The following is a 17,623-nucleotide window of genomic DNA, read 5'->3' as shown; positions in this document are numbered from 1 at the left end:
ATGGTGTTTGTAAATAGGATCACAAGTCCGCATCTTGTACAGCAATTAACCACTAAGAATATATGCAGTGTATTATTTGTTGAAAAATAAAAAAAAAAATACCTGTTCCATGTTATGCCTAAGATGTTTGATATTCAGACAGTGAGGTTAAACCCAACTGCATATGTTATAGGGAAATAACAAGCTTCTCTTCTGGAGGGTTAACAACCTAAGTTTGCAGACCAAAACTTAGAGAAATACAAGGGCTGCAAGGACAGCCAACATTTTGACCCTAGCCTTTCAAGGTCAGTGAAGACTCAGGACATAGGAGAAGCTATATTGTAGCATCATGTAACTCAGTTGTGTTTCAAATTTTCTGATCAAGGAGATTATAGGACCACAGAGCAATGTGATCAATATAGCGTGCACCAGAGGAGAGTCACATGGAGATAAAACATTCTCTCAGGCTTTCACAGAGACCAAATTGATCAAACAATAGCTGTGACTCATCCACATGGCTGACACCGACAATGGATCTGCAAACTTCAGTACAGGGTTACAGGATAAATCCTGAGTGGACTTGACTGACCTTGTCAGATACAAAAGTTACATTTCTTGTTACATAGGTCTTGCTTTATCTTGGTCTTAACCATCCAGCAGAAAAGTATAAAACGAGATATATAAAGTAAAGTCATATTAATATGCTGAGCTGTGAAAGGCTCAAGTCAACAACTTCTGCAGATAACCCACTTCTATTGTGGACTGCTGGACTGTGTTGGTTTGTTTTTGCTGAATTCATTCACCTATAGTATTTAGATACCAATGGAGTACCCATCCCTGACAGGACTAAACAAAGAAAGGGATACAAAGGAAGGAACATTTTGTATCTGTATATATAGAATAGTTAGGATTGATATACAGGTACTTTCGCTTAATTCAATGAGACGAAAGATTTGTACTAATAGTGTTTGGACAGAATATGCTGTCTGCATCTTGTACTGTCAATAACCACTAAAAAGATAACAATGTACAATGATTAGCTATTGAAACTGTCATATTAATAAGTTTTGAAACTGTCTCATTGCTATTTCTTTCTCAATAAAATAAATAAATAAATAAATATGCATGAACCTCCTGAGTGAGAATTAAAAAAAAACTGCTTCTAAAGAGGACACTAATAAAAATAGAGGAAAATACAAAGATGATGGAATCCTTAAATGAACAATATAAGAAAGAAACAGATCGCATGAAGCACAGTCAAAGAGATGTAGAGGAACTTAAAATCTCAATCACAAACTTGCAAAAATGTCTGAATGAAAGTGAAAATAGTTTCAGATCTTGAAGACACAGGAGTCAATACAAATGATATTAAAAAAAAGAGAGGCCAAGAGAAGGTGGGGAGTGGGCATCAGCACACTGGATCATTGCCTTAGTGCCCCTGGGATGCTATTGCACAGTATTACAGATCTACCCTGTTGGCTTATGCCTAGATGTCCACCCAAAACCTCATGCAGTCATAGATAGAGCTGTTCAGCGGTGGTGGATCTAGAGTCTGTGATGCTGGGATTAAGGGTGTGTGATTACTAAATTAGTCATAGATAGGTTTGGCATGATAGGGCAAGTGAGACCCCATTTTCTTTTTGAAACTTCATTTTAAATTACTTAAACTTTAGATACATTTTTGTCCCCCATATCATATGTTGAGCTGTTTTTCTTTTGTAAACAGTTCTATTTCTGATCAACGATGTTTCTGACAAATATGGTAATGACCCCATGATTAACACACATAATTAGATCAACTCTGTACTCCACCTTTCTGGAAATGCCTTTCTATTTTTAGACACTAGATCAGCTACTATATAAACTATTGTTTTTTCTGTTCTTGGGGTCAAATGTCTCTAAACAATAGTCACTTCTGGCATGTTCTCTACTGCTTAAGGTATTTTCCACTTGCTAAATAAAACCTGGTCATCCAGCAGAAAAGTATAATAATGAGGTATGAAAAGTAAAGCCATATTATTATGCTGAGCTGTAAAGGGCTCAAGTCAACAACTTCTGACATTGCCAGTCCTGTGGATACCCCACTACTCTTATGGACTACTGGACTATATTGGATTATTTTGCTGAATTCACACACCTACAATATTTAAATGGAAATGGAATACCCATTTATAACAAAACTAAACAGAAAAAGGGGATACAATGAATGACCATTTTGTATGTGTATATACAAAATAGTTAAGATAGATATACAGCTACTTTCTCTTAATTCAATGAGAAGAAAGATTTTTACTAATAGTTTTTGAGGACAGAACATCATGTCTGCATCTTGTACTATGAATAAACACTATGAAGACAACAATATGCAATGTATTAATTATTGAAACTGTCCTATTAATCAGTTTTGTAACTGTCTCATTGCTATTTGTTTCTCAATAAAATTAATAAAAATATAAAATAAAATACAAACCCAGTACTTAAAAATAAATAAATAAAATAAAATAAAGCCTGGCTTGTTCCCATCTCAGCCTCTGTGAATGATTCTGGTTATCTGCCATAAAAAGTATATCTCTGGGTTTGGATAATGAGAAGGCCCACCATGGGTGTGAGTACATCCCACTCTATGGGCATGTACTTGGATAGACTAGACAGACAGAAAGAGGGTTACTATCATTGCTTGCTGCTTCTTCACTATCCAGCTGATTTGCCACTTTGTGCCCACCATGACCTATTTCTCCTCCATGGTGCCCCCTATTATTTCACCTTCCCTAGAATCCACCATGACCTATTTCTCCACCGTGGTGTCCCCTATTATTTCACCTTCCCTAGATTCCATCCAACTATGAACTGGAAGCTGTATGTACTGTGAACTACAATATGCCTTTTCTTCCTTTAACTTTGGGTCTTGTGCAATTTCTCTCAGCAATAAGAAAAGTAGCAAAGATGTCAACCAAGAGTTCAAACAACAGACACCATCTTCACAAAGTCATGAACAGTAGATGTCTAAGAATAGGCAAGAGGAGAATTCTACTAAGTCTCCCTTCTTGGCCTACAGATGGCTACACTGTCTTTGTGTCTCACATAGCAGAGAGCAATCCTTGTGGCTCTATTATTAGGTCACTGATCTCATTCACCAGGGCGCTACCCTCAGTACTCCAGCACCTTTCAAAAACGAAACTGCCTCACACTATTAATTTAAGAGTCAGTACTATGGCTCATTACCTTAGGGGACACAGTCATCAGGTCTCTGGAAATCATTTAGGCCATAATCAATAGTTTTGAGCTTCTTAAGAGGTCAATAAGAAGGATGGCACATGACACTCAGATGATTAATCCTCTCTTGAGTGAATTACAGGAACTAGGTCCCTGGGTGACTCAGAAACCCTCTGTGTCTCCTCTAGGTCCTTGCTTTCATCTATCTTCTGCCTCATCCTTATATGTGTTGCCCAACAACCACCAACTACATTCCCCTCTCCTCACCAAGAATCTCCCCACCAAGGCTGGTGTACGCAGTGCCATAGGACCTACTTGGCAGCACACCACACATGAAGACTCCAGCGTGCTGCCTCCTCCATGCCCAATAATGGTCTGCTTGAGGTAGTCTCTATGTCACCCCAGGGGGCCTTTGGGGAATGAATAACAGTCATCTTAGCAGGAGCAACTGATCACATTATATGGTTCTCTCTCTTTTCCTCATTTCTCAAGTGAAAATATACACTTAATGAGACAGAGGTCTCTAATTTCTGGGAATACAAGTTTGGTGCTATTGCAAGAACACAGGCAGTGTGACGGTCAAAGGGCTATTGAGATTGGACTTAGAGCAGAACCCAGGCTCCTGCTCAGCTACTAGGCCAGCCTCTGCACCTGCCCAGTTTTTACTTTGTTTCATACTTTCATATACCTCCTGTCTTGAATGCTTTCCCAATTCCCAACCCATTCAAACTTCCCTAATTACTGGGAGTTTTTAAATTTCAGCTTGGTCAGCTTTCCAGAGAGGCCTCCTGGACCCTCAGGTTAGCCAGTATGCCCTTTCCCCATTATCTCTTTTCAGGGCTCACTGCCTTTGCCTTTTCAGCACAGGTCCTCTTGCACCAAGGTGTGTGTCTCATATTTAATGTCTCTACTGCCTAGTGTCTCTGGTTTCACATGGCAGGGTGTTCTGCTGATGCCCACGGTTGCAAAACTGGGCTTGAAATCTCAACAACACTGACACAACAGGGCAGAAGTGTCAAGTTAGGTGCATTCAAAAAATAAAATAAAATAGTACTTGATAGTGGTCTTTAGTTTTTGTGAACACAATGTTAAATCTGTTTCTAAAACAGGACTAATCCTCCCTCTAGAAACTCAAAGCAAACATTGAGAAAGCTTTTTGACTCCCAGGCATGTGCACGGAAAGAAATCCAGATCTGCTGGAATGTCATTGAAAAGCAGACCCTATTGTGTGCTCTTGTTGTCTAGAAGCAGCACAACATATCCCTGTAGTCTCTGGCTTCCACTGCAGCCAGGGAAGGTAGAATCCTTCCAAAGCATCAGAGTTTCTCTTCAAAGACATCTTGCAGCCACATTCTCAATCCCAGCACTCTGGGAGACTGAGGTGGGAGGACCAAATTTTGAGTCATCCATGGGCCGATTAGCAAGACCCTGAAAAAATTAAAGGACTGGGCATATAGCTCAGTGTGAAGACCCTAGGGTCAGTCCTTCAATATCATACACACATACATGTACATACACACACACATACACACACACACACACACACAGAGAACATCACAACATGAAGAAGGGAAGTGCCCATCCACCCCTCTCTTCCTGAAACTCCAACCTGGTGTGAACAGGCCTTTGGTGGTGTGTTGGGTGATGGAGGATAGATTGCTGAAGTTTCCTAGGTGGCTCCTTCTTTCACCAAACATATCAAACATGATTTGTTTTCTGCTCGGTGGCTGTTCCTGCAGCTGCCTCTGCTGGCTCTGTTCCTGTGCATAAACTGCTCTACATAAGAATGAACATTCACACATGCACAAATGTATTTACCAGTTAAGCATACACAGGAAAACACAACAAATCTCCCCTAGACAATCTCTTTCAAAGTACTGTGTTCTCAACAGAAATTTCAGTTTGCTTCATTGTCACTAAAATTAGAGGAAAATTCAGGATGCCAGATTCACTTTCTCTCTCCCTTCTTCTTTGTCTTCCTCTCTTTTTGTCTGATTGTATGTCTTTAAACTCTAAATTCACTTAGACTTCTTCAGCAACAAAAATACTGTGGGAATTTCAGAGAGAGTATATGAGTGTTAGGAAACTCTGTTCTCCTAACTTTCAAATGAAACTGCAAATTGAAAGCCCTCAACTTTTGATTACTAATCTGTTACTAAAAAGAAATAGATTATCAGCAAGAAGAAAGGTAATTGGCTGGAGTAGAAGTTCAGAGACGAGTAGCATAGTTTCATCCCCTCTTTAGTTGGCATTCCTCTTGAACTAAAAACTATTAAGAGTGCAAATTCAGGTTAAGATTTTAAAACAATTCAATTATCTCTTTAATTATTTTTCATTTAACGAACATACACACTCATCAGTTCAAATCAAAGTTGGAAATACCAAAATAATACCTTGTAAGCCAATATAATGGCCTCATAATTCTACTGGAAATAGGAAAGAAACCTCATAAGAAGCTTATCCTGAGAGGCTGCAAGCATCAGTATTGAAGAAGTAAAACTATATTGCAACTTGACATTGTAAGATCTGACAAAATGAGTATGTCCTTGGAATTTCAGTAAGTTTACTGTGCATGTATATAATGCTTGTGTAACTGTGTAAGCCATGTGTCACACAGGAGCAGGGCTTTGTGATTACCATAAGTGAAAGTTGGGCAGGAATGTGATGTCTGAGCATCAGTGGAGGTGTTGCTGCTCTGGCTGTGGAAGTCAGAGCCCAGTGAAAGCCACAGAGCATAGATGTAAGAAGAAGACAAAAGCCTGAATGGATGCAAAACAAGGTCAAGGAGCTCACTTAGGAGGAGCTGAAATAATCCTAAGGAAAGACAATGGTCATCTAGACCGAAAGGAATGGTAAGGACAAAGAAACCTCAACTAGTCTGACAATCACATAGAAGCAGATGCAGGGAGTGGTTGGGTAGAGTGGTGACGTGAAACAGGGTTGAATCAAAAGTAATTCCTGCCTGTTCAGCTTGGATGCCTGGAGGCTGATGGGTAAAGTTTCTGCTTACAATGTGAATTGGATCATAATGTCAATAACATTATGTGACAATTAATAACATTTTAATCTAGTAATGCTACTTTACAAGGTTGTCTTTTCTTTTTTTATGTATTTGGTACAGTCTCACTATACAGCTTGGACTTGTAGTGATCCTCCTGTCTCAGCCTCCCCATTGCTGGGATTACAGGCATACGCTACCACGCCCAGTCTCAAGGGTGGGCTCAGTGGGCCTGGGGGCAGGGCCAGTGCAATGTGTGGTGATGGGGATCAAACCCAGTCCCTGCGCTTGCCTAAGCAGATGCTCAGTGCTCTGAGCTATCTTGCCAGCCCTCTACAAGGTTGTCTTTTCATGTTCCATGGATTGTGTGAGGCACAGTTCAAGGACGCCTCACTGAGAGAGATACCATGTTCCCCTGTGGACCTGTTATCTACAGAGGCACCGTCCACCCTGAAACCAATGCTCCTTTCCAACTCAGCATCTGCCCAGAGACTGCTGGCCAAATTTCCTGGTCTTACCTTCCTTTGGGCATGGTGAGCATGTACTCTATACTCACCACTCAGCAGGACCACAGTGCCAAGCCACTACCATTTCCTAGGATCTGAGACAAATAAGCCCTTGCAGAAGTTGTGGTCAAACATCTCAGCTCCTCCACTACTGGAGGCTATCTCTGGCCAAGTGTGCTCCTGCGTCCCCATCCAGTCATCTCCAGGGGCAGTTACCTTCTCGTTCTCACCTTACTTCTCAACTCAGCATGCAGCCTGACTTGCTCTTTACACAGCAATCTTCACCCCAGATCTGTGCTAAGGAAATTCAAACTGAGATGCACCTCTGTAAAAGCTGGACCATGAGGCTTTCCTCACACTTGATCTCCACACAAGTGGTCCATCTGGCAAACATGTGCTGTTAACTTGACATTTAATGTTAGTGCATGTGCCATCTGCCACAGCACAGAACCCCTTACAACTCAGTGTGCTGTGCAGAAGCTGGTGTGGTCCCTTAGGCCTTTGAAGCCTTTATGTAGCACCCAACCTCTAGAGATGTGAATCAGCAGGAGTGAGAGGGCTAAGATGTAGAGCAAGAGGCCTATTTGCAACCAGCCCTAGCCATGCCAGCTACTCAGTTGAGAAGTTCTTTGCAGGGAATTTTTTGGGAGTATTTTGTTGGCTACAGATGCAGGGAAAGGATTGCTGCTAAAATTCTTTACTTGAGGTCCTGGGCACAACAGAATTTAATAAGTCTTCATGTTAAAAATAATTCAGAAAATGTGCTTTCTTGGCTGGGTAGAGGGTGTAGGCAGCTTTGAGAACACAGAAAAGACCATGATAAATATTTTACTTATTTTTCTCATTGTCTGAGACAGAATACCTGACACCCAAGGTTAAAGGAGCAAAAGTTTGTTTAGCTCACAGTTCTGTAGAGATTTCAGTCCACAGTCAACTGGGTCTAAGGCAGGGTAGCATATTACAGAGGGGCAACCATTCATGGTAATGGAAGATAGCAAAAGCAACAAAGAAGGAAGAGAAGAGAGGGGAGAGAGAGAGAGAGAGAGAGAGAGAGAGAGAGAGAGAGAGAGAGAGAGAGCTCTTTCTGTTACATATAAACTACCTCCCCAGAGCAGAGGGAGTACTCACACTCTTAATGATCCAGCACTGGACCATGATTCAATCACAGGCTGTAGATTCAGCATCTTTGAAAAGTTTGTTCCTCATGAGCACACGAGACTTTGCAGAGATATCTGAACACAAGCCATAGCAATGAAGCTGTCAGCTGATTTTCTTCAGTTGTCCAGTGCATTGAAACCCTTCACAAACAGCCCATGCCCCGTCTTCCTCTTCTCAACACAAGGGGCTCTTTGGTCAAGAGGTGTCTATATGAAAGGGCACTCCAATGCCTCTTGTAGGAGTTCCACAGGTAGCCTGGTTCCCATGGTGACCTCCAATAAAGCGCTATATGGACAAATTCTAAGTGTAAATCGAGACCACAAATAAAGAATCCTGGTTCAGACTCAATCTCTAGCCCTTTCTTTATTTGGCTGCCTTCAGACTAATGGTGGTAATCTGAAAGAAATAGTTAATATTTCTATTATTGTTTGGAAGTGTAAAGAAGAAGCCTACTGGGGAATAACATCAGTTGGAGTTTTGTTTGACTTCAAGTACTACATGAAGCAGGATGATGGGTCTACAGACGGATCTATGAGTTAGATATTATTCACAGTATGAGGGTAAAAGGGGGCATTTCTCAGCATGGATGTGTCATGGCAGCTTCGAATTCTGAGCTTTACTTCTGGAGAAGGGCACAGCCTCCTTACTGTGATGCTTCAGATGAAGTATCCCATGAATGAAAGTGCTCAAAATAATTTAACATGTTTGGGCATGGAATAAAAAGGCTTGTGGTAGATGGCATCTGCTTTTAGAGCAGATCATGACCCTAGCCAGCATTCATGCTAGGAAGTTGGCCAGGAAAGGGTTCATGCCAGTTTCCACTTCACTCTGAAGATATCTCCACAACAGTACCTGCTGTCCTTCTAGAAACCCAGCCAAAGAAAGACATGGCTTTTCATTTAATTTGTTTACTTATTGTTGCAATTCTGGAGATAGAAAAAACCCAGGGACTCACATGTGTTAGGTAAGCACTGAGCAACTAAGCCTCACCCCAACCCCTAAGGAGACAACTCTAATTAGCAAGAACTTGATCCCAGTCAACTCAGGATTATTCTCAAGATGGCTGATTCTTTTCTTAACTTATAAACAGATCAACTATTTCATAGCATTTTCTCACCCTGGTCTCTGATTGCCATCTAGCTATAAGTGGGTAGCTAACTTCCTCTACATTCTGCAGCTTACAAAGGAGAATGAGTTTGGTGTTCTTTGGCTACACTTAGTGTTCTGTTTAATCTCCCCAAACTCTTATTCTTGAAAGGGCTAGAGCCTGAGTCTCAATCAGTGAGGATTCCTTATTGGTTGTCTCGATTTGCGCTTGGAACTTGTCCGTAGCATTTTATTGGAGGTCACCATAGGAATCAGGCTTCTTGAGTGCCTACAAGAGGCACTGGAGTGCTCTCTCATGTAGATTCCTATTAGCAGAAAGTCCCCTGTGTTCAGAAGTGAAAGGCAGACCAAGCTCAGGAAGGTCCTGGGCCAGGTCTCTCAAGGTGTCTCTTGGGCCCCAGACTGTCATTCCCACTTCCTGAGTACCTTCTTGCACTTTTTTTAGAAGACTATTTAAATCTCTTTAATTGCTGAATGCCTTTTTGGCTAGTTTTAGAGGATCATTACTTACTCCTACAACCGACACATTTCTACTTTCTCATGCTGTTTTCAAGCCACCTGAACGTCTCCTCTGGTGAAGAATGTTCTCTTTGATACATAACCAAAATGTACCCTGCACTCTAATCACAAAGGACAAGGCTGGAAAGTATGAACATGCAAATGATTTTAAAAGATACTACTTTTTTGCTTCTGTTTTCAAATTACTGGTAACAATTTCTAAAGACATAGTCACAGCTGCCTGAAGCATGTCTTGCTCACTCGTGGCATCTCCTAGATCATTGCCAAGGGCCCCTGAGCTTGTGGTCGGCCTTTCATGTGGCTGTGAAGCCTGTCCTAGTGGATCTGCCTGGCATTGCTGCTGCTGCTGCTGCTGCTTCTGTTCAGAGTAGGCTTCTCTTCTCTTCTGCAGCTCTTCAGATGTGAGATTTGGCCCTGATGTCTGTGGAACATCATCAGATATAGAAGAGATATATTTCTGGAACTACCTTGCATACTGAGCTGAATGGCCCCCTTATGGAGGACTGCACATATTTTTGCAGCAGCCATCTGGAAATATGGGTGATAGTGGCTTTTTCTCTAGTCAAGTTATAAGCAAAGCCTTGAAAGTTTGGGGTTTGGAACTGAACCTGTCCAACAGTCCAGGGTATCTGAAGCTCAGGATCGATTCCATAAATGAAAAATCATTTATATGCAATTATAAAGAACCCTGGCTTATAGTTAGAAAATTAGGAAAACAGTGGTTTAACTTGAATTTTGTCTTGATGAGCCCAGAGTTAATATCAGATACATACCTGGCACTTTTCTTGGCTCAATTATAACAGGAAGGTTATTCTATATTTGGCATCAAGGGTGATCTGCCAGATTGTGAAGCTGACCAACTTCTCCAGATGATCAGGGTCCAACAGGTACATCAACCAAAGCTCACTGGAGAAGAATTAGCACAACTAAAAGAGCAGAGAGCCCATAGAACAGACATGGAAGACACCTTAGAAGGACATGATGGGTCAGGAAAGTTAGATGAAGATGAGGAGGATTTGCAAAGGGCTCTGGCCAGGAGAGTGACACGGAAGATGAAGATGCCTCCTGCATGTTTATCATGAATAAAATTACTCACAGTCTGAAGACTGTTCCCTTCACTGGCAATATCAGTCAGTGGTATCAAAGATACCTTTCCTACATCAATGGTTCCACACAGTAGACTTGGACATTGCAGAGGCAGACTGTTGCCTGTACCACCTAAAGTGACATTTTCCTTCTTAGTATCCTTTTCAGGTTTTGTTTGTCAAGCACTCTTTTCCCCAAGGTCCATGCTCAGAAATACTTAGATTTTTAGCATATGGGAAGGGACCCAAAGGATACAGTGGTGGGCATGAGGTTTAAGAAAGGGAATTGTGATGTGTTATAAACATGTATTGATTCCCTATGAGAAATGTGACCATTACATAATATAGATAGATAGATAGATAGATAGATAGATAGATAGATAGACAGATATGAAAGAGAGAGAGAGAGAGAGAGAGAGAGAGAGAGAGAGAGAGAGAACCACAACAGATGAAAGAAGAAACAAGGACAAGAAGAGAAGACAATAAGTAAAGAACTAAGATATGTCACATACATGTACTAACTGCCGTGAGAAATGTAATCATCATGTACTATAAACATACACTAATAAAAAAACTAAAATGGTTTTGTAGTCTTTTTATAGTCATAATTTCTCATTATTGTGTATGTCTTCAAAGCCAATCTCAGCAGAAAGACCTTGGCTTTGTGTGTAACTAACTTCCACTACAGGGTAGTGTCTTGTTCTTCCTCTTTATATTAATTCATGACGACACTATGAAATTGCATCTTGTAGTAACTCTCCTACCCGCTATGCCTTCTTCCTTCCTGTGGTCTCAGCATGGAAGGGGGCCTCCCTGTCTCTGCTCTGAACATGTTTGAAATCTTCTTTATTAGTGCAGTAGCTGATAGGCTCTGATTCTCTTCACCAATTACTACAAACCCTCAATGACAGGATGACTTCTCCAATCCTCACAGCATGTCTATTTTAGTTACCAGTTGTCTCTTGTCTGTAGCTTATTCTCTCCAATCCTCTGCTCCTTAGGAGATGAAATCATCAGAAAAGAAATTTAAGGCCATGATTGAATAGGACAGCTCAGAAATGTAGCAGCACATCTAGTGGGGTGAAAGATTCTAATTCTGTGGTCATGTACTTCTCTTTCACTTATGCAAATGCACTAAGTAGTCAAACACAGGGATAATGACTCTAAACTTTACAACTCTCATCTGTTCTCTTTCCATATGACTCCAGAAATGGAACTGAATGCCTTGAAGTTCTCAGTGGTTTCTAAAGAAGTAACAACTGTGCCCTAACTCATTAAAGTATGGTTGGGCACAGCCTCCCTCATGTGCTGAGTTATTCATCTCTGTGTCAAACACATGCGAGTTGATTGCAAGTGGTTTAGTTTTGCTCTCATATCCCAAGAAAGATTAATCTCTAGATGCAGGAAGAATTCAGTTCAGATAGCAGTACAGATCAAAAGACCTTAATTTTGGTCAAACTGGCATAGAAAGTTCATGCTTTATTGAGAACCCTCTGCTCCAAAACACACACACATACACACACACAAACACACATGCACACACACACACACACACACACACACACAGGAAAATAGAACAGATATGAAACTCAGAGAGTGGAAAGACAGTCCAGAGCTCAAAGGCAACTAATCTTACATTGAGAATCAGAACATAAAGCCAAGAAGGCCCAGCGATGATTTTTGTCTGATATAGGCTGCTCCACAAGAGAAGTAGAAGCAAGCTCAGACCAATGTCAAAGACAGGCTGAGGCCTGGGACTCACACCACTTGTGCAGCAAGCGCTTATTGGTACCTGAGGACAAAAAGAGTAGTGAGTGAGTGTACAAAGCAGCACGACACAAGGAAACTCTATAACTAAGAACAAGAACTAAATAAAACTGCTTACGAGATTGTGACTGGGCCTGGGGTGTTCCCAGCACCATCTCACAGCTGGAGTAGCTTTTAAGGTCTGGTTCTGGGTTGAGATCCAGATGCAATTACAAGCTCCTGAAAGGGTAAGTAAAAGAGAGAAAAATGAACAACGAAAACAACAAAACTACTCAGACAAAAAGATTATCTTCAAAATAAAAAATCAGAATGTATAAGGAATATTAAGACTTAAAATGCAGCAAACACAATAATTATAACGGTGTGCTCTAGGTGAAGTCACTCTATAGAAGAAATTAAATGAACACACTAAGTATTCCAAAAGATAATGAGTATATGTAATATCCATCAAATATTAAACAAGAATTCAGGCGTACTGGCACACAGCTGTAACCTTAGCACCCCAGGGGACAGAGATGGAAGAATGACATGCTCAAGGCCAATCTGGGCAGTTCAGGGAAAGCGTGTCTCAAACGCAAAAGCAGGAAAAGGGCTGGCGATCTAGTCCAGTGAGATGCCCTGTGTTCAATTCCTAGTATCAAACAATAAGCAAGCAGGAAGTTGGGAACCAAAACAGAAAGAAACAGCACAAGAGCAAATGAGCACAAAAAAATGAACAGGTAATAAAAATTGAAAATGAATAAAATATTCAAGGAAAACGAGCTTTCAGTAAATTTATCAATTCTCTGTGGTTTGAGAGGAATATAAGGTAGGACTGTGTTGTTCAAATGTAACTAGACAGAGAGACAGAAAAAAAGGCTCAAATATTAAATTAAAATAATTCCAGAAAAAAATAGAAGGAATAATAGAGAAACAAAATAGAAATAACTAATTTTTGAGAAATTTCTGTAATTAATTTTAAAAATGTATCCTTAAGTATTGAACAGAGAAAAATAAATTCTTTTAATCTTATGAGACTGAAAATTCATATAATGAATGAATAAGTAGCCTTAAATCATTTCATGGAAGACAAATTCCCTGCAGAACATTTAGAGTGAGAATGGATTTCCCATTTCTCACAACAGATGATTTTGGAATAATAACTTCAGAATACTATGGTGAAATTATTATGGACCTAGAATTTTATACCCAGCTCAATTAGGTCCAATTTAAATGGTCTGTGTTGATTGTTCGGAATGCTTCTGAGCCACACAAATGGACAGTCTGAGACAGTGAGGTAAGCTCAACTGCCTAGGTTGTAGGGTAATAACAATAAACTTGTCTTCTGGAGGGTTAACAACCAAAGTTTGCAGACCAAAAATTAAAGAAAAAGAAAGGCTTCAAGCACAGCCAACATTTTGGCCCTAGCCTTATGTCAGTGAGGACTCAGGACATAAGGGAACCTATACTGTAACATATAACTCAGGGGTGTCCCAAATTTTCTGATCAAGGAGATTATGGGGCCACAGAGGAAAGTGAGCGATGATGCAGAGTGTGCCTAAGGAGAGTCACATGGAGAGAAAACATTCTCTCAGGCTTTCACAGTGAGCAAATGGGTCAGGCAATGGCCGTGACTCATCCACATGGCTGTCACTGACAAAGGATCTAAAACTGCAGTACAGGGTTTCAGGATAAATCCTGAGGGGATTTGACTGACTTTACCAGATACAAAGCTATATTTCTTGTTATATAGGTCTTGCCTTTTCTTGGTCTTAACAATCCAGAAGAAAATTAGAAAAATGAAGTATAAAAAGTAAAGCCATATTAATATGCTGAGCTGTAAAAGGCTTATATCAACAACTTCTGACATTGCCAGTCTTATGGAAAACCCACTACTATTATGGAGTACTGGACTATACTGGAATATTTTTCTGAATTCATGTACCTATATTTAAATGACAATGAAATACCCTTCTTTGACAAAACTAAACAAAAAAGGGGATATAAATGAATGACCATTTTGTTCAAAATAGGATAGATATATAGCTACATTTTCTTAATTCAGTGAATAGAAAGATTTGTTCTAAAAGTGTTTGTGGACAGGATATCATGTCTACATCTTGTGCAATGAATAACCACTAAGATGATATGCAACGTATTAATTATTGAAGCTGTCCTACTAATCGGTTTTGGAACTGTCTCATTGCTTTTTGTTTCTCAATAAAATTATTAAAAAATAAACAAAGAAAACAAATGGACAGCCTGGTTGAGCTTTTTACCCCTGTTCAATTTCCTTCAAGTATGGTCCTGTGATTTTCCTCCAGGAAAAGGTGAGGGCAAGCCAGTTCTGAGCAAGGGATTACAAGAACCGTTTTGTTTCTCTGCTTGTCTTTTGGGCTATCTCTGTTTGATTTCCATGTTAAGAATATGCTCCGAGGAACTGGCATTCCTTCAACCTGAATCCTCAGAAATGCTTTAAGATTATTATTATCAGGGGATTTTTTTCAATCCATTTATTAGTGTGACCATTACTTAAAATTAAGTTATATATCTCCTATTAAAAGTCAAGGTAATAAGACAGCCAAATAACTCAGTGAATTAAAATGCCTGTTTAGGCAAACGTAGGGGCCAGGGGCCAGGGGTTCAATCCCCGGGCCTGCCATGCCAGCCCCACACATGGAATATGCTGAGATGGTGATTGAGACTGGGGGTTGTGGCTTGCACCTGTAATCCCAGCACATGGGAGGCTGTTAACAGAGGATCACTATGAATCTGATGTATGTAGTGAGACCCTGTAGACCCCTGTCCTAAAAATAATAAATAAATAAATAAATAAATAAATGTATGCCAAGGTAATAAATATTTTAAATACATCCATTTGCAATTATATCTCATATTTTACTACAATCTGTGCTGCGGACATTTTCTATTTGTTGTACCTGTAAGGTAGGAGATTGTGGGTGCTAGCCTTCTGCTTATCTCTTCACGCTGGTGTTCAATGATATTAGGTTGGATGGTTGTCAGAAATTATCCATGGGGAAAGTATTTACACCAGTGACATTGGCAGGTTGACAGACAACCAATCAGATTAGTTTTGTTGTTTTGTGAATAGCCTAGACAGAAGAGTGGCAGAAAAAGTTACAGCGCAGATTAAACATGAAAGTGAATAGCATACATAGTGAAGAAATATTGTTCCAGCATTCAAAACTCTCATTTATTCAGTAAAGATTCTTCTCATATGATCACTTTAAATTAGAACAATTTACAATTTCTATTTTCTGTCCATTGTGACTTTTTCCACAGAAACCAGAAAAATCTATGCCTGCTTTTAAATTTTTCCTAGACCTAAGAAGTACGAAGCACTTCCACTTTAAATATTCAAGTTATAGGTAGTAATCTCAGTTATGCTTTTTATCTCTTTAAAGCTTTTAAAACTTATTCTTGCTATTTTCAAAATATTAATGCAAAGAAGTTGCCAAAAGATATCATTAACAACTTGTGTATTCAGGCAGGTGGTAACTTCTTGACTAAATCTGGATCTCCTGGGATGCTGGGAACAGCCTTGGAAGTGACCCTGCCATCAGGTGGATAGCACAGAGACCAGGTGAGGATTGATACTGAAAAGAACCACAGGAAATAGGACACAATCTATTGCTTGCTACTTTGCTGCATGAATGCATGTAATGTAGTGTAGAACATGGCACAAAGTGAAGTCTGGACTCTGTAGTGTTGCTGCCCAGGCTCACAATTTTCTCTGCTTCTGGTCCTTGGGTTCCTCTTCCTTTACAATGTATTCTTTTACTTTTATGTATTTAGTACAGGGTCTATAGGGTCTCACTACACATACCAGACTCGTAGTGAGCCTCCTGTTTTCAACCTCCCAGGTGTTGGGATTACAGGTGTGTGCCACCACTCCCAGTCTCAATCACCATCTCAGCACACACTGGGAGCAGGGTTGGCATGGCACACCAGGGATTGAACCTGGGTCCCTGCATCTACCTAAGTAGATGCTTCAATCTGCTGAGCTATCTGGCTGCCTCTGGGTTCCCCTTCTGAAAAAAAAAATAAGTCACTCATGCTCCATGTTTAGTGTTGACTATTTTTCTATAAGAACTAAGGGAAAAAGAAAAGATGTTAGTTGCCTATTCTCATGATGGGAGAGAGAGAGAGAGAGAGAGAGAGAGAGAGAGAGAGAGAGAGAGAGAGAGAGAGAGAGAGCATGTTTGTGTGTCTGTCTTTAAATCCTTCTATTTTGCTCACAGCTCTGATGGGGAAATGATGAGAAAATCTATAAGGGAGAATTCTTCAGGAATGAGTAGCCACACATGGGAGAAAGTGACCTTTTCTTGCTGTGTACAAGGGCAGATCAGAAAGTCCAGTGTCCTCTTGTGAAAAATGGGGCTCGATTCCTACCAAGTGTACAAAGCTTGGCTAGCTAAGCTTGATAATTGCTGTTTCTAAAGAAGACAGGATGCGGTTTGCAGTCCAGGTCGTCCTGCACCAGCTGTGTGCATTTGGGGCAATCACTCCTCCCTGAAGGATACAGCACAGGCTGCAATACAGTGGAGTTTTATTCTGGAGGTGTTTGCAGGTCAGAGAGCCCACAAATGCTTCTGTACTTGAGGGAGTTTTATTTGGAGGGGCTGTCTGTGCCCCTGAAACTGCAGAGACCTGTACAAATGCCCAGGTTACCTCTCCATTCAAGGCTCCTGGTTTGGCAGGTGGTCATGCCTAAGAGGGGTATCAGGACCCTTATATCTCAGTTTTACCTGGGAAGTTGTTTTGATAGCATGCAGAAGTGCCCTTGCAACCACCCCAGAGCTGGCTAAGCTGCTGGGTATATTTGATTTGGTGTGGTTGTGTTAGAACCCCAGTGGCTGCAACCCAATGATAAAACTTCCATCTCCGCTGAAACCCTAAAGACAGGAAGCCGCATGTGTCCTTCAGGCCCTCTGTTTGTTTTCCTGTTGGCCCCAGGTGTCCCCAGTCAGTTGGGGAAGAAACCCACCCAAGTGACTGGAAAAACTTCTACATTGATTGTCCTGATGCCCAGAATGTCTGTAGCATGTGTTGTGGGGTTTGGAATTTTTGTCATCTCTGATGACAATATCTGTTTCTGAATGAACCAATGAAGGATCCTGTTAACACAATCAGGCAATACATTCTAGGTACATGTACTCTTGTACTGCAGTACAATGCTTTCTATGCCAAAAGCCAAAGCCCACAGAGCTCAGCAGCCAGCAGCCCAGGGATGAGCATCACAGGGCTGAGGAGTGTGAGCATCCAGCGGAAGGTGAGTCCTTGTGCAGGGA

General features: G+C 40.7%; 1 pseudogene; it reads left to right on the top strand.

Moving 5' to 3' along the window:
- LOC101590916 overlaps nucleotides 1–10,660 on the top strand; it is a 170,894-nt pseudogene extending 160,234 nt beyond the window's left edge.
- The last annotated feature ends 6,963 nt before the right edge of the window (nucleotides 10,661–17,623 follow it).

The sequence above is a fragment of the Octodon degus genome, unplaced genomic scaffold (assembly GCF_000260255.1).
Source record: "Octodon degus isolate 3935 unplaced genomic scaffold, OctDeg1.0 scaffold00010, whole genome shotgun sequence".
NCBI lineage: Eukaryota > Metazoa > Chordata > Mammalia > Rodentia > Octodontidae > Octodon > Octodon degus.
This window is presented reverse-complemented; position numbering and strand designations above follow the sequence as displayed.